Raw genomic sequence first — 23,942 nt, 5'->3', positions numbered from 1 at the left:
TCCCATACAATAAATTCTGCACGATTTGAAGCCATTCCCCCCCTCCCCATGTGATCAAGTATACTGCCTGCACCCTCCTCCCTCTGCCTCCCCCCCTTGCACAGAGTCTGTTTTGCAGAAAACACCATGGGGAAAGCGGCTTTTGCTAAATGTTTTATAACGTGCCAGGGAACCTTTATCAAACATTTAATCCCAAACCTGGCTTTGAAGCAGGGAGGCATACAATTCCGTAATTAATTTTTTTTTTACCTTCTTTTGCTAATCGCTGATAAAAAGCTTAATTCTATTAACAACTCGACTTGACAAATTGCACCGTTCAACGGAAGCGTTTAGAAATTAATTACGCATTTTATTGCATTAGATCGGATAAACAGGGGAGGGCCGGCTGAGCAAGAGAGGAGCATCAGCGCAGGGCCCACTGTTGGGATGGTGGCCATTTTTTTCCCCAGCTCTGAGCGAGCGGTTTAAATGGCTAGAGAATTGCTGACGGGACTGTTTTCCTGTTTGTTTGTTCTCGTCTCTTTGCTGATTGCAAAAGTTCCACGTAGGAGAGTTTATTTTTGTAAAGGTGAATTGCAGAGCTATGGTGAAAATTCAGCTAAGCACAAATTTCTGTGCTGAACAGCCTCCAGGGGGGACAGCCAGGCTCAGTGAGTCTGAGGATAATGAGAATGTGGGATATTGGAACATGCTATGAGGTGCAGAACCAATGAAGTGTTGTGTGCCACAAATGGGCAGATTGGGAAAGGGGAAGTCCAGTATGCAGTATGTACCTCTTGCAAGAGAACCTCTGGGGTTTTAATATATGTATACTCATAGATGTAGATGCATGTGTATATCAGCACATATGTATGTGTGTAGATACAAATACGTTCTCAAATTCTCTGGTGTAAAATTCAGAAACCATTCATAGTTTGTTGGGGATAGTCTAAAAAAATAGGGGAGATAAGAAACCAAAATGGCGTGTGAGCTTTATCTACCATTTCCCTGCACATACCTTCCCACGGGGAGATTCAAGGATATTATGATTCAGAGTTGCATTAGTGAGCATCTGGGTCTGAGATACAGTTTTCACTCTGGGTCCTGTTTTGAACCTTGCTGACATTTGGAAGAATATTTGGGTTCAGTCCTGTTAACCTGGAATGCATGGATGGCATTTCTCCTTCCAGCTTTGCTGCCTGTGTGATGGGTTGTTTTTTTCTCAACTTTGTTTTTATTTCTTAGAGGCACATAAATAACCTTTCTCCTTGGCTGTAATCCATATAGTTGTGACCCTGATGAGTTTCAGTCTGATTCTGGAAAAGGCAAGGAGAAGAAAATGAACTTCATTTCTCACTGTTGCCTTGTTTCCCGTTTGTGGGCTGGGTAAACGTGGGTGCCTATAACCAACCCTGTCAGCTGGCAAGCTTTTGCTCCAAGATGTGCGTGGATCAGGTTGCTTGTGCGCTCTGGGGCAGGTCCTGCTTCCTTCCCACAGTGTCTATCTGCAGGGAGAGGACACATGCAGTGGGGCAGCAAAGCCCTTCAGGCCAGGTCAAGCCCTACCTTTATTCCCCAGGCACAGCCTCAGGAGAGGGAGGCAGCAGGGATGGCTGTGTCCAGACCATCCAGGAAAAGACCTACTCCCTTGGGAAGGCGGAGAGTGATCTACCCACACTGCTGCAGATGCCTGCTGTGAAAAGCAGCCTGCTCCAGCTTGGTTCTTGCCCATTTTTATTCCCCAGAAGCCCTCACTACAGTGGCCTCTGCACTCAAATGCCCTACTGCTGCCTCCCTTTGTCATTTACACATAGTGTGCAGCTGGTGGCCAGAGCTCTGGAGCAGCAGTCACAGGATGCTCTCTTGGCATCTCTTTTCACAGTGCTTTGAAAAGACAGTAATTGAGGGCTCTGCCAAAGCTACTCTCCTTGCTGTGGGAAGCAGAGGTGTGGGGAGATGGCCGAGGCACTGGGGAACAGGAGAGGTTGTTTGTGATTCCTTGATGCACATCTCTCTTTGGATGGTGAATTTCCTTTACTTTGTAGGCGTTGATTCTAATTCTTCAGTTACGGCTTAGTTTACAATTCCATTTTCAGGTTTATTTTTCGCTTTCTAACCTTTATTAGGAGGAACTAATTTGTTTGCATAGTGAGATGTTCCAAACCAGGTAAGAGATGTCAAGAGGAGGAGGGATTTTTTTCTTCCTTTTTTTTTTTTTTTTTTTCCCTCTCTCTCAGAAAATGCAGAATTAAAAATATTCATGCTTTGGAAAAATCATACATTGAGTTCATCATCTCTTATTGCATCTTGAGTCTTCTTGACTCAGGTGCTCTAAACAGCTTTGGCTTGACAGAGCTCATGACGTCAACACTCCTACACAGGTATTTTTCACAGGTAACAGCTGGAAGCCAGAGGAGGGGAACCCAAGAAGGGGCATGGCCAGTTTTAGATAGCTCTTATTAGGGAGGGGAGCATGTGGGGAGGGGAGACAAGGGGCTGTGGTAATCAAAGGCAGTCAGAGAGTTATCTAGTTGTGGGAGCATGAGAGAGGCAGAAACAGATATACAGATGGTGCACAGCAACTAAGAAAAGAAACATGGTGAAGGAGTGAAAGAAAAATAAATAAAAGTTAATAGAGCTAAGCAGAAATACTGAGAGGAAAAATATAGTGCTGTTGAAAGAGGGAACAGAATGAACTTAGAGACAGGCAACGGGGACGCTGCAGAGAAAAAAATATTAACAATAAAAGATAGATCACAGCATGTTAGATGGCAAGAAATAAACAGCAAGTTTATACAATTTCAAGGAAAACTATTGAGTCAAAACGTGTAGGGGGAAAAGGGAGGGAGAGGAAAGAAGGCAGGTGGGGAAAAAGAAATTCAAAGACTCCTTTGTAAAGAATAATTAAATGACTAAGGCATCAGTTCCAAATTACTGTGGTACTCCAGGGGGCTAAGACATTCAGCAATGAAATCTGTAGGGACTGCTGGGGAGGGGGGCTTGAACTGAGAGGGCCAGGAGACTGGTGGCAGCCTCCCAGCCTGCCCTCCCCGGGGGCTGCACAGCCATGTGCTGCTGGTCTGGGTCCCTGCACAGCCCTGGCAACCCTCATGGCAGGGAGAAAAGGTTTAGGGAAGACATGCCTGAAAAAAAATGGAGAGAGGAGAAATGCATCTGCCTCAATAAGCCTTCTGGATGGGGGATCTGTGCTGCTTTTCAGGCTCTGTCTGCCCTTCATGGGATGCTTAGTCTTGGCTTGCAAAGCCAAGCCCTATGTTTAGGGTGCAAGGCTAGTATTACACAAGGCAGGAGCTAAGGGAGAATATGCCATTGGTGTCCAGTGAGGTAGGAGGAATTTATTAGTATTTAAAACTAAATCAATGCACTGCCTGAAAAAATGATCCTTTTCCCTGAATATTAATGTAAATTTGGCATATGATAATTTAAATTTAATTTAGTTGTATAAGATTCCTTCTCAGCCCTATGCATGAATGGACAAGTAATTTTGCAACATGACTTCATCCAGCCTTTGTGCTTGTAAAGCCGTTGAAATGCATTCAGCCACAGGCCAGGATTTCCCCATCTCCTCTCTCCTCTGGTCCCCTGCTTTCCTTTACTGCCTTTACAGCACTAAGCTTGATGGAGCATGGCAATGACAAATGTGAAAACAGTAAGCAAAAGATTTTCACCCTTGCAGAATGAGCCCTGGCAAAACCATTCCTGCGTTCCTTGCTCAGGTTCCAGGAACTATTAATAGAGGTCTGCGAAGGTTTAATAATTATGCTATTTTACCAGGCTTTCTTCAATATGAATAGCGTGCACATTCTGTTCCCATTTCCCCATGTTTTTCTGTCATCTGAAAAGGCCTATGATGGTGCAAAAGCATTTTAAAAGAGAAGGAAGCATAGCCATGCAGGCACCTTCCAACATGTCTGTCGCAGCCCCAGTGCACCCAAAAGACCTTTGTTTTGAGAACTGAGCCTGTTTTGACCCTGTGGTTGTAGACGGGCAAAACAGGAAAACTTGGTGTCCTCAGGGTGTTGGGCAAATCAGACTTTCTGATCCGTGCCAATTGACAGCTCCCTGTAAAACCCACCAGGTGAAACACATCAGTAAGAGTTCATTATTTACAGGCCTGACACCTAGGAGTGCAGCTGAGCAGCTCGGCTTCCATTAATAGAAGTCAACATGACCTGACAGGACTTTGATCTTCTGCAAATAACACCAGGTTTCGGCAGGCCAGCGGTGGCTGTAGGGCTTTGTGGGCAATTTACAAGGGACTCCTCAGGTCCCTGCACTGTAGAGCTTAGCCTTTAAGAGCATGATCCTGTAAACCTGTGCTCAGGCAACTAGCCCATTGAGTTTAATGGGATTACTTGCGTGAGCAAGGCTTTGTGAGACGCAGCCGTAAGGGATGGTGGAAATGGATGGAGTTGCAACATTACTGTATAGCATGAGGGGGATGCATACAGCCCTGGGAATATATTTATTGCACTCACGGGGATGTGGTTCATGTCACTTGGGAGGGGGGGTAAGGCCATTTGTGTTGCACCCTGCTGGAGTATGTTGAAAGCTAGATGGAGCAAAAATAACATGAGAGTGTTTGGACAGAGAGGATGCCAGGAAGGTAATCACTCTTGTGGAGCTGAGGAAACACGCGTGATGGGTGGAGATGGGGGCATGAAGAAGGGTGGCAGAAAGGCACAGCTACAGGGAATGCCAAGACCATGACGGATGGTCCCTAAGATAGCTGAGGCACCGCGAAAATGGGACGGAGGGAGTTTTGCAATTATTTTGCTCTGATTCAAAATAAAATCTTGACTTGATGATGTTTGCAGCCCTTCTGCTGTCCCTCTCTGCAGGCAAGGCAGCTTGGGTAGAGCAAATACTACAAAGAAGAAATTGTTACTATGAGTATTTCCATCAAAGGTGAATTTTAAGGGGTCTGTTGGATGAGGAAACTTGCATTTTGTGCTGCCAACTATTGTCCGAACCATAGGCTTTGATTTTTCCTGGCCCTTAATTAGCTGAGTCAAGTTGGATAAAATCACATATTGTTTTACCAAGCAAAATCTTTGAGTGGCCTACTCGAAGTAGGTGCTATTATCGCAGTCTGACTGGGTTGATTCCCCAGCCTCTGAGCACATGATGCAGGCCATTAGCTGCAGTGGGAAGCCCTGGTGGTGCTGGTCTGCTTTCTGCAGCTCCTCACGTAAGCTCAGGCTCGATCCGTACACATGCCTGCACATTTTCCAGTGTTTCCACCATATATGCGATTTGTGTTGTGCTGATTTTGTTAGCGATGCGGATGTTACAGTCCGGTGGTATGTAGGAGGGAATGGTAGATTTTACAGCTGACTGCAATATTCACAATATGTTTAATGTGTCAAGAAAAGATTATTTGCTGCCAGAAAATACATCAATAATCCCGAATAACAAATAAGCATGAGAGATGGATATTTCCCTTGCCATCACAAAAATGCTAGCTCTCATCAGACACTTTTATTTTCACACTCACTTTGTAACTCATAAGTGGGTTTGGTCAGCAGTACAGCTTCCTCCTGATTTTAATGAGGAAAAAAACCCTAGCAATATCCCTGCAAGCTATTGCCTCTTAAGGAACCATCTGATGTGAGTTTCAAGTGCCGTTTAGCTCCAGGTTTTGCAGAGTCCTGTGATGTCTGTCCAGGAAGCCCAGTAATGTTCTCCAGATGGCATTTTCCAGAGCATGGCATCCACTCACTGTGGATATAATTTCTGTCTCTGTGGGGTTGGGCAGGGAGAAAGGACAACTTGGCATTTCCCCTTCCCCAGCAGCAAGCTGCATTCAAGACATGTTCATCCTCCTGTGCTGCACATGAAGAGGCTACCCCTGCACTGTCCCTGGTCAGTTTGTTATGCCCAAGGACATCCTACTGTCCCTCCCCCTCCCCCTTCTCTCCATGCTGCCTGATTCTCTGCTGGGCTGGGTCTGTGATGTCACCTCACCAAGCTGGTCGGCATTTTGAAGTCTACAGCATCATATTTGTATTGAAAATGCTCCTGGACCCTGCTGCTGCTGGGGATGGAGAGGAAACCACAAGAGCCCCACCAAAAGCTGGACATTGGTAAAGCCACTCTGGGGCTGCCAAACCTCCCTCCCCCTTTCCTCCCTTCAGTCAAGCTGGTCGGCAGCCTTCTGGGCAGTTGACCAAGGGGGCTGAGGTGTTCTTGAAGCTAGTGGATTAGGGTTCATGATTCTAGGCTGAGGGTGTGGGCCCTGAGGGGATCTTGCAGGAAGCCAGATGCTGTGCTTATCTGTGTGCTTGCCTCTCTGCCTGAGTGCATGCGAACTCACAGGGTTGGCGCGTGTGCTCAGGCAGGGGAGGAGAGGAGGAGTGGAAGGTGCTGACTGTATTTCCAGAAGTGTCTGGCATGCACCACCTCTTGAGGGCCCCCCTCTGCAATGTGGTGCCCAGTACCTGGTTGGCCTCCCTGCTCAAGTCAGGTTCAAGCTGCCTTATGCTGGACATGCAGCATGAGGGCTGGGAAAAGCGGTCAGTCAACCGGAGAGCACATCCTCCTCCCTAGGAGAGCCGGTGCTTTTCCTTCCCGTATATATATCACTGGAGAGAAGCAATCCATGCTGATGAGCAGTATGCAGCTCTTGGGATGGATGTGTTTGTCACCTGCAGTGTGCAGGCACCCTAGGCTCTCCATGCTGGCATGCCTGGATTTGTATGTCTGCCTTTCCCGGGGATTAAATCATCTTGGCAGGGCTGGCATGTGGGGGGCTGTGCCTGGTTGGGAACACACGCGTGGGGCTGTGTAGGGGGTGTGCCACTCTGTCCTCTGCACGTGTTTACCAGCTTGTGAAGTATGCACACATTCCCTGCATCTAACTACGGGGATTGTTAATCCTGTTTATAGCCAGCAGCAAGATGGGCAGGGAGCCGCTTAACAAGAGCTGACACACGAAAAAAATAAGGCTTTTGTCTCTGTTGTACGTTAAACAATTCATGAGGTTTGGAGTTGAATAAGACATTTAATGAACATTGGCCTGTTTGGCCTGCCTGCAGCTGGTCATTTCTCACCAAGGGCTGGGTGCTTTTAAAGGCAGAAGAAGGAGACGTGAGCTTTGAGTTATAAAATTTTAACAAATAAATGGCATTTCCTACTTATCTTAAAATGGAGAAATAGAGGGGAAGGCTAATAGCCGTGTTTCCAAGTATCTGGAACAGAGGCAGGTTTGTCGACATGGTGAAAGCACAACTAAACTGAAGTGAGGATTCTTTGCGAATAGCTTTATTTATTTATCACTGAAACTATTTGTTCAGTGGTACAGCAGTAGAGCCAGAATCCCTGCTTGTTTTGCAGCAGGCACCTTGTTAATTCTCTGCTTAGATTTCACACAAGCATGTGGGATCTAGTAAGGAGAAAGGAACTATTAGGGAATGGAGCAGACCTTGTAAGGTTGGCTAATTGGGAGTAAGAGGAAGGGGAGGCTGCTGAGAAGACTGGGATACCTTTGCCTGTGGTTACAGGGATGCATGGTTATGTGCATCAGTGTCATCTTTATTTTATATTATGCAAGGTCACTTCCCTTCACTCTAGAAGAAGAAACTTAGAAGTGTTTACACACTTCAGATGTTTAGAAATATAACTTTACAGTGTCACTTATGTTGCTGTGCTCCCACTTGATCCACTGCACCAGGTTTAATGGTGCCAGCAAGAAGCATCAGATTTAGCCTTCACAACTCTCTCTCTCTCTCTCTCTCTCTGTGGGGGCATGGAGCAGTAGGAAGCTGGATTCACTCTTGACTCTCTGCGACTTAGACCTTAAGCACCAGCACTGGTGCAGTTCATTGGACTCTTCAGCCTTCCTGAGGTCTCACTCTTTGGTTCTTAATGGGTGGCTTTCAGTTGAGCTCCCAGTGGGAGTTGTCCTCTCCTGGCCTACCTCTTTACCTGGAGCCCAGCTGTGACACTTGGCCAGCACTTCAGCAAAGAGGCCAAAGGCCAGATGGACCTGTAGGCACTGGGTGCCCCTGCATATGGTCTGCTCAGACTAGAACCCAGGGCTGAGGCAGTTGCAGGGAGGGGGTGCACTGCCATTGCCAATGAAGCTCCGCAGCTTAATTTGCTTTCGGGAGATGTTTCTTTGCTGCTGGCTTAGAGCACAGCTGCTGATTCCCCACACTGTAGCAAGCAGTGAGGTTGCCTTTCCCTCCCTGGTGCACGCAGACCCCCTGTTCCAGTGCTGGGGCACAAGCTGGCAGCCCAAAACAGATGGTGCTGCTTTACGCTCAGCCTGCACCATTGCCTGAGGCAGACTGCAGGCGCATGCACTCCCATCTGATAATACAGGAGAGGGTGTCTCAACATGAGGCTTTTGTCCATCCATTCCAAATGCAGAGCAGCTCAGCCTTGGGACACCAGTCCAACTGGTTCTCGGCAGCACAGCTCCCTTGGAAAGGCACAACTTTGCTTTGAAAATCCTGCTTATAATCCCAGTCCAGCTTTCACTACAGCAGCGGGGGACTTTTGTTTTGGCCTGCTTATAATACTGAGGCATTTTGCTCCAGAACAAAGAATCCTGTTTTAGCAACAATCTCTATTAGTGCATATTAATGTGCTCAGTTTGTGTAATCTGTTTTACCATGTAATTTATTTTAACATTTATTTTAACACTTTCTACCCTACATTGGATTAATAACAATCTCATCACCTATCAGTGGGAAGCAGCTTTTTAGGATGTTTAACCTTATATGCCCTGGTATTTAGTTCACTCTTTAGATTTGTAGCCTTTCAGCATGACGGTCTTCTTTTTCTTCTTGTACAGCAGTCTGATCCAAACATACAGCTCTATAAATAGCCATTACTACTAATGCATCTAATACGGTATGGAAAATTGATGTGAGTTCAAAAATGTTGTGAAGGAGAAAAATGCAACGTGATATTGAATCCTTAATGGTCTCAGGGATCATAGTATTGGTTTTACATTGCAGTTATCTTCCTCACTTCTGCAGCTCCTCATGCCCTTAGATCACATGCCCCTCACATCAGAAGGGGGATCAGCGCTGTCATGGCCTCAGTAGAGGAACATAGTCCAATGCTACAAAATGCCATTTTCTTCGGCTGTCTGCTGGTTCAGGTTGTTACTGTATGTCTGTATGAACTTGCCCTTGAGATCTGATCAGGTCATGTCCCAAGGTGTTGCTTCTTTTTAGCCTAGTCTTGGACATCAGAATTTACAGATGCAGTTTTAAAATAATCAGCTTTACAGTTGCTTCCTTTCACCAAAGGAATGCCTGCCCTCAAAAACAGGGGCCAGAAAGTAGAACAAGGGATTACATGGGAAGATGATATGCCATGCACAAATGTACATCGACGGCCTCGGGCTTTGACACCAAATTATTATGCTAATGCCATGCACATTGGTACAATGATTGTTTGGAAAGGCAGTGTTTTTTACGAGTGGGTCAAAACCATATTTGATTGTTTTCTCATAGGACTCATTCTGTAAAACTAGAGTTATAAGCCTATCCTGATCCTTCACTGCTGTGAGATTTGTAGCCCATAAGCTCGATTCCCAGAGAGGTGGGAGCTCTTTGAAGCATAACTATGTTGGTCAATTGGATGCCCTTAGGTCTCATCAGCGGGGAGCCTGCATCTAAGAAACTGCAGAGGGTGAGGAGAGCTGAGACCCTTAAGCTGTGCTGGTACTTAAGCTATGCTGAGTAGCTGCCCTGCCACCGAGTGGCATTTGCTTTGTTGGAAAGAGATTTGCCACATGTGTCTGGGCTTTGGCCATAGATAAGCTGAACCTGATGGCATCAGGGAGTCTTTGTACGGTTCTAAGTGGTTGATCAAAGCCAACCCTTCAACAGGGACAGCTGTAGAGGCTCCAGTCTGTATTCTTGTGTCAAGATCAGAGAGGAGAAGACATGACTGAACTGATTTTCTACTTTGCTGCAGGAATCTTGGAAAAGCATTTAGGATTCAGGCAGGAATTCAGACAGGAGAATCACACCACCTTTTACTGTCCATGAAAGCATCAGGCAACCCTTTGCTCTATCCATCCTTTGGTGTATATTTTTTCTGTCTCTCTCCATTCACCCCACCATATGTGGCATGTTGGATGCGCTGCCTCCCGCTCTTTTTTTCTGCCCCAAGGTTGTTGTCAGCTTAAGAGTGATGTCTGGTAGCCTTCTTTATTGCACACAGTACAGAGAAATACGAGGATGGCAACCCTACAGGAGCAGATGGCTTCACATGCCTGGATCTGTTTCCCCAGACAAAGTAGAATACTGCACACGGGTGTTCATTTCACTTGGTAACATCTACTTGAAATATTGGTGGGTGTTGTAACATTTGGAGAAGCAGGCGGGCTGTTACAAAGACTCATGTGGGCAGGGCAGAGTGAGGGGTATACAGGTACTGGGAATCCTGCACATTTCTGGTAGACTGTCCCTTTTCAGAGGAGAGGACAGGATGCCAAAAGAAAGATGCTGTAAGGAGAGGGGGATTTCTCTCTACCCTACTGCATGCAAATATGTGCCCACCTCCAGCAAGGCTGGCCAAGAGTAAAGGGACTCACTGTTTGGGAGGAATTACCCATAGACTCATTTCAGAAACTTCAGGCATGGACCTCAAAGGCTCAGTTTCTCTTGAGGATGTTGGGGGTTGGACACATAGTAAATGCACTCTTCAGACAATAAGCGGAGACTGCAACATGGCAGGGTTTGTAGCACTAGCAGGAGAAGGTCCTCTGTACCACCCATCTGCAGGGCAGTACTTGGAAGTGCATGTAGGAGGAAAGGTGGGAACATAAGGAGACAAGGAAGGAGCAAGGACGTCTCTGTGTGCAGAGAGGACTCATCGACGGGAGGGAAGAGGGGGAGACTGATGAACATATGGGGGAGAGAAAGGATTAATTAGACCAGCAAGGAAAGGGAAGAGTCACAGCTCAGGGATGTCAGAGGCAGTTGTTCCAGGGTGGTGGCTCGGAAGCCCTCTGACCTCATCCCTGCATCACCCCACATGACGATGTTGTCCCCTTCTGTCAGACAACAGTCTCCATCATTCCAGCTTGCTGGCCCACCCCCTCCATGCTAACGTGTTTCTGATGATTACCATTTTTCAGAACTATTTTGACTGTTAAAAAATGCTTTTTTTAAAATATAAGCTGATTAAAAGAGACTACTCATTAGCATAAGCTCCTTGCTGTTCAGCCCTCTTCCTAATTAAAAGCACTCATCTGTGGAGACCTCGATTCTCCCCTGTCCTCTGGGCTAGCTTTTTGGACATTTTTCCCTGGCAGTTTGCTTTATTTTGCCTCATCTTCCTTTTTTTTTGGTTTCCTCTCCAGCAGCTTCCTGGCAAGGATGGAAGAGGATTCAGGCAGGTGGAAGCTTAGGTATTTAGTACCAGATGAAAACCAGAATGAATTTGTTGTCCCTTAAAGCATCATCTTCTGTTTATTGCTGCTGGCTTGGAAGCAGAGCCAGCAGCATGCTGGCTCCTGGGTTCTCGGGAGTTTTGCCTCCTAGGGCAACAATCTCCTCCCGTCTAAAGAGCGTTAGGCTGGTGGCATGTTTGGATGGCAGATCTGTAATGCGAACCCAGGGGTGCTGGTGGCTGTGCAGCAGGTGTTGTTTTTTCTCTCACTCAGCACTAAGCCAAGGTCCCAGCAAGGGATCAGCTGCCACTGTGTTACAGGGAGAGCAGCTTTATGGTGAGCTGCAGAGGTCCCGACCACATAGCCACATGATGGCTCTCAATGGCTGTAGACTCAGTACTTTGCAAAATTTTAATGCAAAGAACTATTTTCGCTCTTCCTTGGTTTTTCCCAATGGTCCTAAATTAAATAAAGTGGCCTCTTTCATTTCCCTCAGTGTTTCCCAAGTCTAAGCAGCTGCAATGTTTAGTCCTGAAGTGGCAGCATTTATGAGACCACTGAGGTCTGTTGCCCACAGGGGCTTGGAAACTTGCATCAGAACTGGGAAGCCCCGCAAATGATACTCAAATCCTTTCTAAGCATTGGTTATTAAATCCCTGAGGCAGAAATGGTGTTTAAACTGTCCCACAGCAGTCTGGCACTGCAGCCAGCTTGCTCGCATCTCTGGGATAGGTGAGATGCTTACTGGTGCTCTGCAAGTACTCAGGAAGAGGGAAACTTGGTTGCCTGCATGGGGCAAGCTCACCAGCATGTGTGGAAGGAGATTTCTCCAGACAGTGGTGTTTAGAAATCTGATATCTTTCCATGCTTATGGAATGATGGCAGACCTCGAACTACTCCATCAGCCATTTGCTTTCCTGAGAAAAATTTCTATGGTTCACCTGTGAAATATGACAGATGTCTGCTATCAGCAAAAGTCTAGGTTCTTCATTTAAGGAGTTTCATCCTCAGCTCCAGTCATATGTCACTTGATGCCACTAATGAGGAGAGGGTTAAAGGCTCTGCTTGCAGGGATGGCTTAGACATAAGTTTTTGTCTAAGCAAACTCAGGGATGGCTGGCCAGGGACCTGTAACCCAGCAGTGGAACACAAGGAGACAGCAGACATTTTCCTCGTCCCTGTTTCCATCTCATTCCCTCTATGCTAAGGCTGTGTTAGAGCTAGGACGAGGTTTGGCTCAATATCCCTTCTCCCCATGGTTTATTAGTGTCTTATGCTTAGCCCTGCAGGAGCTGACACAGCTATGGAGAAGTGAGACTGGCGTCTAATTTGCGTCATGCCTCAGCAGCTACAGTCTCACTATAGGCTCTTTCTTCCTGGGGTTTCTCTAAGAGCCAGAAAAGAACAGCTGATTTTCAGATCCTGGAGATAGCTGGGAGGTTAGATACTCTGGGGTTAATGGTCATCTCTTTCGCATCAACTCTCCACTGGTGGAAGTCCATTGGTTGTAATGAAGTGATGCCTGATTTACCATGGCAGTTAGAAAAGCATCCCTCTTAGTTTATTTATTTCCTTTAGCATTGAAAAATGAAACCCATCTGAACTGAAGGGGAGGATGTCACCATTATGTGAGAGATTTATTCTGGTGAAAAGAGCTGCCCTTTCATATAGACTCTTTATACTCCAAACCCCATCCTTTGCTTCGACATCCTCCTTCCCTGCTTTCTCACATGACGTCCGTAAATCCCCTGCTGTGCTGCACGCGCCCATCTCCTCTCAGTTTGTGTGTGCTGCGCTGGGGCAATCAGTAGCTTCAGTTGTACATACTGAGGGGATGCTGTTGGCTCTGGCTTACACCATGGCACCTCAGAAGTAACTTGAGAGAAGTTTGTGGCACTGAAGCAGTCAGTCCTCAGGTATGTGTTCAGCCAAACCACAGCTGTAAAGTCCCATTCAAAAGGTCAGTAACAATGTTTTTAGCTGTCACCACCCCTCCATGGATCTGCTCTGCTTGCTTGACTGTCTTTTCAAAGTTGTCAGCCAGTCTAAGGTCTCACCTGGAATTCTGAAGGAACCCGAAGGGTACAGTCTGAATAGGCTGCAAAGGTCAAGGCAATGCCTCAGCTCTGATGAAGGGCCAAAGTTACTTCTGGTTTCACACAGTTGATTCAGTAACTTTTACACCATGATGACTTCAGCTTAAGGTAGTGGCTCCACCTTGTCAATAAATAATCCAGTCTCACTTTTGCAAAGAAGGTGCTACCATCCTGCTTTCACAGGCGGAGAAACTGAAACTCCTATATTTTAGGAGTAAAGAAATGAGATACGTATAACAATGGTAAAATTCAAAGTAATTTCCAAATATGGATTTCAATTGGATCTGGGCCATATGAGTCTGTCCAAGAAAGGTCTTCTCTCTTGTCCAAGACTTACTGAAATGTTTCTGTTTCTCCTGCCTTATTCAGTTTCTTTTTCCTTGCATTCAACAAGGCTGTCTGCCTCCTCTGCTGCCAGGGCCTTCCTTCATCTCTTACACAGCTTACTTCTTACCCTTTCTGCTGAGTTAGCTCTCACTCAGATCTGTCTAAGAAAGTGGGACTCTTAAGAGGGACGGAAAGAGTTAAGCAGTGAAGAGAGAAGTCCTCTGGCCAAAAGGAGGGAGAGGGGCTCTGGTCTTCTGCAAAAAGTGTTTTGCAGTTGCTAGGACTGGCTCCCAGCATCAACTTTGTAAGAAGTCTGCCCTCTCTTTCAGGCATCTTGGTATTTTCCTTACTTTAGCAAGGGGAAAAAAAAAAAAGACGCAAACCAAAACAAAAAGCCTGACATCAGATCTAATTAATAATAATAGAAAAGCCAATTTCACAGCCCATTACCCCTCATAGCCAGGTGGGGGGTAGGAAGGTGAGGAGGAGGAGGGACTTGAAGAAACATGGGCGGGTGTGTTTGTGGACCTCATGAAAGAGATGGGGCAATGGTGACTCACAGAGTTTCCCTGCCAGACGTATAGCTTTAGGCTCCATTAACCCAGAACCCAACAGAAGGTACCATAGCCAAGGGGAAAATCTTTAAAAATGCCGACAGCATCATTTTGCTTCATTAGCAGGGCTCCGGCGTGCCTCCTTCTCTCTTCGCTACCACTATGACCCCCTCCCCTCAGTGCCCCCTCCTTTCCCTCTCTTTCCGTTTCGTTTAACTGAAGGCAATTCATCTCGTTTTAATTAATTTTTACTTGCAGCGTTATCACCCCAAGTATAAAGGCAAAAAGTTGTTTTTTTTAATTACAAAGCTAACGGCATTAATTACCAGTACAGTTAATGCATCAACGCATGGGAGCCAAGTGGCGTTTGGAGGCACTGAGGCAGTGAACGTTCCCGACAGCTGCAAAGGGTTTGGTGGGTTTTTTCTCCGTTTCTTTTATTTTTTTTTTTCTTTTTTGGTCTGTTTAGCGGCCTCACCACAGAAGAGTCACACTTTAGGAAAAAACAGCCTGAGCTTTTTTAAACCACAAATCAGCTCCAGCCACCCACTGGGGTATGGCATCTGGAAGGGATGCAACAGAGCATCCTTAAACTGAAGGGCTGGAAGGGGCAGTAAAAGAGCATTTAGTCCATCCCATTCCCCAAGACAGATGCCACCAGAACCTGTTTCAGTCTTGATAGATATTTGTTAACTCCCAATATGCACAATGAGTCTAAGTCAGATTGGTTGGGTAGTTCATCCAAGTTTCACTCTTTTTTCCTTAATGGATTCTTGTGGTGTGGAATATTTGCAAAGCTTTGATGAGCTGAGCAAGTGGAGATGACTGTAGGGGGCTGACCTCTGCCCAACTATGGCGAATAAGTCCACCTCTAAGAGGTGAAAGTGAATGCTCTGGACCCTGAGGACAGAACAAAAAGCATAAACCCAAGTACTTTGTGTTAAAAAGATGGGATTTGGTACAAGAGTCGCACTTCCTTCCCAGATGCATGGTGGTAGAGAAGAGGAACATCACGAGCCAAGGGAACCTGCTTTCTGAGAGGACAGGGCTTGGAGAAAGGGGTGTGAATGGCATTGGCTACTTCAGGAGAAGGGCTCTTAGCTCTCCCTCTTGGGCTGTCAGGGGGCATCTGGCCTGTCTCCCTTTATTTTGTTCCAAGAGGAAGATGCAGAATCAGTTAAGGACAGGAGAGGAACGCTTGAATGTGCCTATGTTGCACTGGCACTTGGAACATGAAGGTCGCTTGGCCATTACCAGGCGGTGAGTAACCTCGGGAGGAAAGGAAGGATGGTACAGGAAAGGCACCTCCGCACTCAAACGGAGCAAGGGGAGATGATGCAGCATGTGAGGAGGATTACTTCTGCTACTCTGTTATTTCCATTATGTTACAGATAAACTGGCAAGTGCTGAGGAGCAGGGGAGCTTGGCCCCAAACTGAAGTTTTTATATGTGCTTCTTGAGACATATTTTCATTTGGCCTATTTCTGGCTAAAACCTTATCTGCTCCTGCCATGGCAAAACCTCTCAGCTAAGTTGTAAAAGAGGTCTCATTTTAACCCTCTCTGAAAGAATGGGAAGAGGTGTCTTTGTATGGCCTTGCCTTTCAGTCAGAGCCTGACTGTGAAAAGACAGCTATAAGGAATGAAAATGACCCTAATAAAACGATATCTATCATTTTCTTATTCCAACTGGAAATTCTGTGGCACAGAAGATCAAAAAAAGGGAATTTAGTCAGAAACAACCCGAAGGGAAAAAGTTATGAAATTAAAACCCAAAGAACCAGCAGGGAAAATGCTTTAAAAAAATCCCTTATTAGAGTCACAGGAGGTAGCACCATACCTCACATGAAAATCAAAATAAAAACCTGGAAGCAAAAAGGTAAGAGAAACTCATGCACTTAAGTACCAAGTGTTGGTTTATTCGAGACAGAAAAAGAATCCTTTAAAAATTGGATATTCCATCCAAGTGATGCTAATAGAATGGAACATAAAATGGAGCACTGAGATGTAAAATACAGATTAGGAAAAAATTTGAAGAACAAATAGCCAAAGATAACACAAGCAATAATAATAAATTCTTTACATACCAAGAGTAGGCAGCCCCAGGGAGAGTCAGTTAAGAAGGTAATCAGGACAAACAGAGATTGCAGAAAAGACTTGGTCATTACTAGAGGGGAGAAGAGGACCCTGAATGCCCCATCGTGCATTTTGCAGAGAAAAGATGATGACTCTGTTCTTGGATAATATGTGAATAATAATGAAACTGTGTAAAAAATGGGGCTGTAACAGATCTCCAGCTTATTGCCAAAGGATTCCATGTTGGCAGGTCCCACATTTGACTTGCAGTCCTCCACAGAGGAATTTATATTCCCTGATCATCACCTCAGTACCACCACAGATTCTCTGGGGGAAGAAGCAAGCTAAGAAGAGCAGGTATGAAATGTGAGCCTGTAGAACCAGCAGGTGGATTCCTACAAGAAGACATCCCTTAATAGGTTCACAGGAGGTCACACCAAATTCCCAAATTAAAATCAAAACCTGGAAACAAAAGGGAAAAAGGAACAAGTGCAATTAAATACCCAATTGCCTAGGTTTATTCAAATTAAAAAAAAAAAAAAAAAGGGGGAGGGGAGAAAAAAAAGAAAAGAAGGAAAGATCATATGAGGGACATGAAATATCCTTTTTTAATTTTTTTATTTTTTAATTTTTTTTTTAAATTATCAAGTCTTCATTTGTACTATCTTTAGCAGTTCTGGTATTCCCCTTTAATTATCTCTGTTAGTTCTGCCCACTCTGAAACACTTTTTTTGGTCACTCACATTAGACTTTAGGCTGATTTGGTTTTATTTTGTCATTTCCAAAATGAGGGGCATTGTTCATTCATCCTGTACTCCAGGAGCCTAGCATGGTCTCTGCCCAGCATCCCAAAGCGCACACCACTGGGCGTACAGGTTGCAAGTGCAATGGAGGAGCAGAAACTGGTCAGGAATCCATTCAAGATTATAGTCTGAGGACTTGGTTCACATTCGTCTACATATTATGACATTAGTCTTTCTGCTCTAATCATTTCTTCCTTTCTTTCCTAAAAGTATTTTCATGAGCACCCTTGGATTTCTGCCATACCTGACCTCACTTTCAGCTTAGTGGCTAGATTGCCCCTCCCCTCTCTCTCCTTCATTGTCCTCCCCTCCACCTCTAGCCCATGCCTGTGATCTGCATCCCAGTCACCTTCCCAGTATTGTTCCACATCCTTCTCCCTTTTGCATTTATTTATTTATTTATCTTCCCCAGGGATAGAAGTGGGGAAAAAAATAAAAATAAATATGCAAATGAAAGGAAAAAAACTGAGAGAAATTTAATTAAAATGTGTGTGTTTCTTTCCCTTTGAGTGCTTTAGGGTGGAATAGCAAATTCTTAAAAAAGAGAGCACTCAGAATAAGGTTAAAGAGCTGAAAACTGATTACATGCAATTGAAAATGAAAGCAGGGAGGGGGTGGTGGAATTGTAGCATATTGAGATAGGTAAAAGGCTCAGGGAGACTCTTGCTGGCAATGGGGCATTTTTCACTGCGAGTTACAGCCAAGCAGGCGTTGCATACAAGGTCTGTAACAGGGTTTCAGATGCTTTGCATCAGGAGAGAGGCAGGGAGAAAAGCATTTTACTTTGAAGAGCAATATAAAGAGGGCACCTTGCAGATGAGAGCTGGAAAAAAAGAGGACAGCCAGAAAGGATAGAGGAGTCAAGGAGAGCCATCCACTTCATCCCAGTCCTGTTTCTAACTGTAGATCTGCCATGCCCCAGGAGAGGACGGTACTTGTAGAGTGCTTGAGGGTAGGGGAGGAGAGCAAGAAGTAAATGACTTAGTCTCATGCTTTATGCAGGATCTGCAATCATTGGTTCTAAGCTTGATCAAAGCCACAGCTATAATGCATCTGTGTGAAGGAGAAGAGGAACTTGTTGGGCTGTGGAGTTTTGCTTTAGCTTATTAAAGATGCAAGGGTGAAAGGAAGTTTTGGGGAGAAGGCTGAAGTTCCCCAGCCTTACAGGCATGTTTGGACAGCAGTAGTCTGGCTAGGTCCAATTTCTGATCGACTCCTAGGTGTTCACGGGGTATTCTAGCAGCTTCCTAACATAACAGAGCTCCCTTAGACCAAGCACAGGACCTTCAAGCGTAAAACCCATCTCCCCCACAGACACACTACAACAGGATCAGGGCCAGCAATAGATTTGTGTGCAAGGGGTGAGAATGTGTGTATTATGTGGCCTCGCTTAGGAGCAGTGTTTTTTCCTGTGCATCTTCATTCTGCTCTCATCCCAACATGGGAATCATTTCTTGGCAGCCTGTTGTAATTAAATAGAGCTTTGAAAGACCATGTCCCCACTTGTGCCCTACCTTGGTTCCAGCCTGTCAAAGCCTCTTCATTACTTGGAGCCCGGGGGACACCTCTTAATTTTTAAACCAGTGACGTTCTAGGAAGTGTAGTGCTGTCCCACTGTAGTCACTCAAAGCAGCTCTTTCTTAGGGCCGTTTCTGCCTGCTGCAGGGACTAGGGAGCTTTCTCCCCAAGCTGAAGCAAAACCCAAGCGCTCCTTTTCTTGCTTGACTGCTGGCAGCCACATTGCATTGTCTGCAGGAGACACTGTTTTGGTGCTGTTCCTGCCCTTCAGGGTCTTGTCTGGAAGGAGAGAGGAGGGCACTGGAGGCAACTACTGAGGCTTTTACCCTATGGACAGTTTGAATAGTGTCTGGAAGAGGAGAGGGGGCACTGGAGGCAGCTGCTGAGGCTTGTACCTTACAGGCAGTTCGAATAGTGTCTGGAAAAGGTCCCATTCTTAATAGCCATCCCACCCAAGTTCATGATTCTGACTTGTCCACACACTGTCTGATTCCTCAAGAAGCTCTAGCTCTCCTGGAAGGGGCTTAGCGGCAAAGACAGTGGCTGCTTCCTACTCTGGTGTGGCAGGGATTGATGCTGCAGATTTTATAACCCACCAAGGGTAGCTCTCCCCTTCTGCCCACAGATATTAAAAGTCCAATTCTCCCTTCTATTTCGTATGCCTTTTAGAGTGAAAGAGAGAAAAGAAGTTCTCTTGCTGTGATGCAGAGTGATTGCTGCCATCTGACATTCACATTTATCTGCTTGGTCTTTTCATTATCTCCCTCCCATTTGTTTCTGCTCATTCTCAAGTGTCTGCTGATCCTCACCCTTCCTCAGAGACTGGCTGTTGTTAAAACTCCTCTGCTTACCTGCTCTGTATATCTTGACTTATCTGCTTGGTTCACATCTCCGTTCATCGATTTTTTCATACCCAGCTGCTAAATAAGAACTGTTTGCACCTCTTCCACAAGCGTCTTCTGCTTTGCTGCTGCAAATTCCTTTGTAGTCCAACTAAAACAGTGTAGCTTCTCATTACAAACAGAAAAGCCAGCGGGCTTCTGATTTTTCTTACTTCTGCCTGTGTGCTGCTTGTTTTATTTCACTTGAGAGGTCACACCACTGGTGACTCTTACTAGAGCTGTTTCCCTAACTTTGAGCCCAATTTATCAGTCAGGATACAAGGCTCATTTTTCCCAGGTGCCCCAGACCAGGAATAGCCTCTGGCTGTTACATAGCTTTTCAACAAACTGTGTCAAGAAGCAGTGAAATCCTGCCTCCGGGAACATGTTCCCTTTCTTAGTTTTATTCTGTATTGTTACAATCTCAGTTAGTGTCTCAATTACGTAAAGACGGGCTTGAGCTGCAAATTCAGATCAGAAATTCACGGATGTTTGTATCCCATGGGCTTGTCTGCCTCGATTTTTTTGTACCACTATAACTATATAAATATATGAGTGATAAGCGACAAATACCTTTGCTGGAGTTTCACTGTGCCTACACTGGAGGATTATTCCATGCCATTCAAAGCTGCTTTAGTAGTGCCAAATCTAGGAGCAGGATGCCTCCAAAGTTAGCGTGTAAACCTGAGTGCTATGCAATTCTCTGGTACAGGAATGCTCAACTGCAACCAAAGTCCAACTTACGATTTTTATCCTATTTGTATCTGCACAGTCATCAATCTCACAATTCTTTTCCATGAAATCAGTGCTGTTTCTGTTAACTGTGAGATAAATCTTCAGCTTGATCTTCAGCATAAATCTTCAGGCCTGCCATATGGGAAATGAGATACACTCTGGATAAAGGTGTGAAGATGTTGCAGGTAAAATAGGAAATAGCCAGGACTGATGCTGAAAATTCAAGCTTCCCTGTTGGGCTGCTGTGTGTTTACCACAGTTGGGTTTTGGAAGTTTGGGGCTGTTGGCTTTTTGAAGTATGAAAATAGTTTCACTGCCTTCTTGGCACTGGTTTTATTTCAGAAGTAGAAATGAGTTTGGCTTGCAGAAAATGTCCTGTGCTTGTAATTGTGGGAACCTTCTGGTTCTGGAGGTCTTCTTATATACATCTACATCTGATCCCAGTCAAAAAAGAAGTGTTGGGATAACAGACTTTCTTAAGAGGATCTACAAGTCCAGCATCTAACACTTATGAATTTGGAAAGGCACTGACATGTGAAGTAAATAATTCATCAAATTTTCAAATATCAGGACTGGTCAGTACAATAGGAGATCCAAGAGGAATTGGTTTGTCTAGGCCTGGATTTTACCATGCTCTGCCCTCAATCGTTTGCAATGCAAGGCCAAGGGCATTTCTCCATGATTAAGGCATGCAGCATATCATGCCCTTTTCGCTTTCTCATGTTTTGAGGGATACCTCATGCAACCAGGACCCTCTGAATGGTTCTGGACCATATAGTCAGTCCATGGATAAAAAATCTGGGTGGCGAAGTATGGTTGGAAACCCCACAAGAGGGCAACAAAAACCCCATGTGTGCAGCTGTCCGGGGGCTGCAGGGCTGAGAAAGGTTCCCATGGAGTGAGTGGGGAGGTGGGAGCCTGCAGGGCTGCTTATCCTAGCTCTGGTCCTCAGCTTTGCTTTCCCAATTGTGAAAGACTGGCAGTGTGCATATGTTGCTCTTAATCTTCCTTTTGCATCCCTGTTTTTGCAGTTGTCAGAGCGCCGTATTATGCAAATTGGAATTAAGCAATTAAGGCGATAATGTTTCCCTTGAAGAGTTTGACAAGGCAGAAGGAACACAGACTACTTTTCAGACAAGCTTTTGGTTGCATATTTACCTAAAAACAACAGCAAGAAAGAGATGGACAATTGTGCACATGCCCACAGACCAGCTTTGTGACCAAGCCACCCTTCCCTCCCCATGCATCCCTCCTTCTTACTTGTTCCATGGCACTGCTGAGGTCAGGGGACCTCAAAGGGGCTGCTCACTTGCCCCCCCCACCACAAGGGACTTGGGGGAAGGGTCTGCCACAGCCTGTGATGAATTTGCATCCTAAACACATGTTTAAAGGTGTAGCTCAGCACCATACTTTGTGCTTAGGAACAAGGGCTTTTGTCACTGATTCCTCATCTGCACTTTCAGAGATTTGCAAGGCTATTGTGTGAGGATGAGGAGGGGGAAAGTTGCTATCAGTTGCTGAGAGATAAAAGTTCAGAGCTGCTCTCTGTGAGGAGTTTTTTTGACTTTATGACTTTGCCAGCATCTCGTGTGACTTCTTCCCGTCTAGCCCCCAGTTAAAGGTCCTCTTGTTCTGGAAAAGAACTTTCTAATCTTCCTTCATTTAGACTCGCAGTGGGTTTGTGAAAGAGGAGAGGGTTATTCTCTTGAACTGTTTTCAGTGATTTTTACGTCACGATCAAAAATGAGCTAAACTAAGGCTGCAAGTCTCAGTTGTCTTGGAAGCTAGCCTGGCATATGGAGATTCTGGTGCCTCTGCACTTTCCCTCTGTTCAGCAGATGAGGCAGTGCCTTTGAAAGCTGTTGTTAAGATGTAAAATTTGCTTTGAACCAGTAATAATGCTAAGGATCAGGCCCTGGGGCACAAATGTTGGATTCTGCAAAATGGCATCATTTGAAATAAGCTTCACCCTGTGCTTTTCACAAGATGTGCTTCCTTTCCTTGGGATGTGGTTGGTCACCCCTGCTTTGAACTTGCTTAGCTCTTGGCATAACCTAAGTATTTTCTGTGTTTCCTACAGACCCCAGGAGGGAAAAGAGTAGAGAATGGGGAGCTACTGAGTTGTTGCCAGCTGAGATACATAGGGCCTGATTCACCACTGCTCCACTGGACCCAGAGAGTCACACTGGCATAAAACAATGAATCAGAGATGGTGACTAAGGCTCCGGTGCTCTAAATAGTCAGCAGCAGTGGCAAGACGAGTCCCAAGTGGCACTAATGACTGAAAGACAGTTTAGAAAGTGTGTGGCTTAATGGGATGTATTCCCCAGCTCACATAGGCACACAGGGAGACATTAACAGATAGAGATAATTGGGTGATTGTGTAACAGAGTGGTCACATACACTGATATTTAGCAGTGCATGGCAGGATTTGGTTCAGTTTAAACCTTTTCCCAAGTTGTATCAGCTAAAATGAGGGCAAGCCCACTCAGAGCAGATTGCTGGAAGCTGAGAGGATGTTGTGGGGATGGATAACCCCTTTACTCAAAGCATACTTCACTGCCTACTTTCAGAAAAAAGGATTAGGGAGGCCCTTGTTCCAAGTCAGCAGGGCTGATCTTAAGCTAAGTTGCTAGGTAGGGGTGTAATGAGATAATTCTGCCAGTCTGAGACCACTCTGCTTATGTAAAGTAGCATTCATGTGGAAGCAAAGTTGTCCCAGTTGTCACCCGTGTCCAAAGCTGCTCTTTACATCTCCATCTTGCCTGGTCACTTCTTAGTGAGGTCAGCTGAGCTTATTCTCAGTGGCAGTTTTTTGGCCTGACTTAGTGCTCAAGGAAGCACTGGCTCAATCGATCCAGATAACTCTATCTAAACTTAGTTTAAATAGGGCCGCAAGTTCCCACCAGCTCTACATTATTTAGCTGCTGTGGAGTTCAGCAGCCAAGCTGTGTTTGTGGAGGCAGGCAAAACAAACAAAAGGGGAGGAAAAAAATCCTACAACAACTAATGGCAAATGCCCATTTCTGCTTTCATTCAGGACAGTTGGAGGAGCTGTTTTGAGGCTGCTATCTAGCCTTGGTCCCCTTCATCCCTTCCCTTTGCTTGCAAATAACTGCTCCCTGTAGCCACACTTAGTGGCTATTTCACACTGATTTGCCATTTAACCAGCTTATCAAGCCCTGGTTTTGACTGTGATTGCTCTTTTCACCTCACTAGCTGAGGGTTACACCGCATTCCCTTCCCTTCCTTCTTCCCTCCCTCCCTCCCTCCCTACCTCCTCAGAGGAGCTCCGGACACTCTGTTGGATGTTTTAATGAGCTTGCATTTTCATGAAAGGCCAGATTTGATCGTGACTTGAATGGCAGGTGCCAAACAGACAGAGCTTTTAGTTTCAAACTCAGCAAGAAAATGGCTTTGCCTCCCCTCAGAGCAGCTTATGTACTTCAGAGGCTCAGTCATTATGAGCAATTTCTATTAAGAGCTGAGTACCTTTTGTGTTCCTTGGGGGAAAAGGAGGCTCTCAGGGTCTGCTCAGCACCATTGAGGATTGTGCCTTCTGTGTGTTTTGAACATCAGCAGAGATTAGACAAG

The 23,942-nt window shown here is 45.5% G+C and overlaps 1 protein-coding gene and 1 long non-coding RNA gene across 6 annotated transcripts in view; both read left to right on the top strand.

Moving 5' to 3' along the window:
• Positions 1–23,942, top strand: part of LSAMP (limbic system associated membrane protein) — a 1,013,573-nt gene that overhangs the window by 779,096 nt on the left and 210,535 nt on the right. The window lies entirely within an intron of this gene.
• The window catches only part of LOC114055087, a 22,291-nt gene continuing 12,587 nt past the window's right edge, over positions 14,239–23,942 (top strand). Inside the window, exons 1-2 of the long non-coding RNA XR_003570652.1 lie at positions 14,239–14,252; positions 16,448–16,450. This is a non-coding gene — a long non-coding RNA (uncharacterized LOC114055087). The remainder of the gene's footprint in view (positions 14,253–16,447; positions 16,451–23,942) is intronic.

This window comes from Empidonax traillii, unplaced genomic scaffold (genome assembly GCF_003031625.1).
Source record: "Empidonax traillii isolate 1590-97213 ecotype Southwest subspecies unplaced genomic scaffold, ASM303162v1 scaffold46:size3806547, whole genome shotgun sequence".
NCBI lineage: Eukaryota > Metazoa > Chordata > Aves > Passeriformes > Tyrannidae > Empidonax > Empidonax traillii.
The sequence above is the reverse complement of the archived record's forward strand: the minus strand, read 5'-3'. Positions and strand labels throughout refer to the sequence as shown.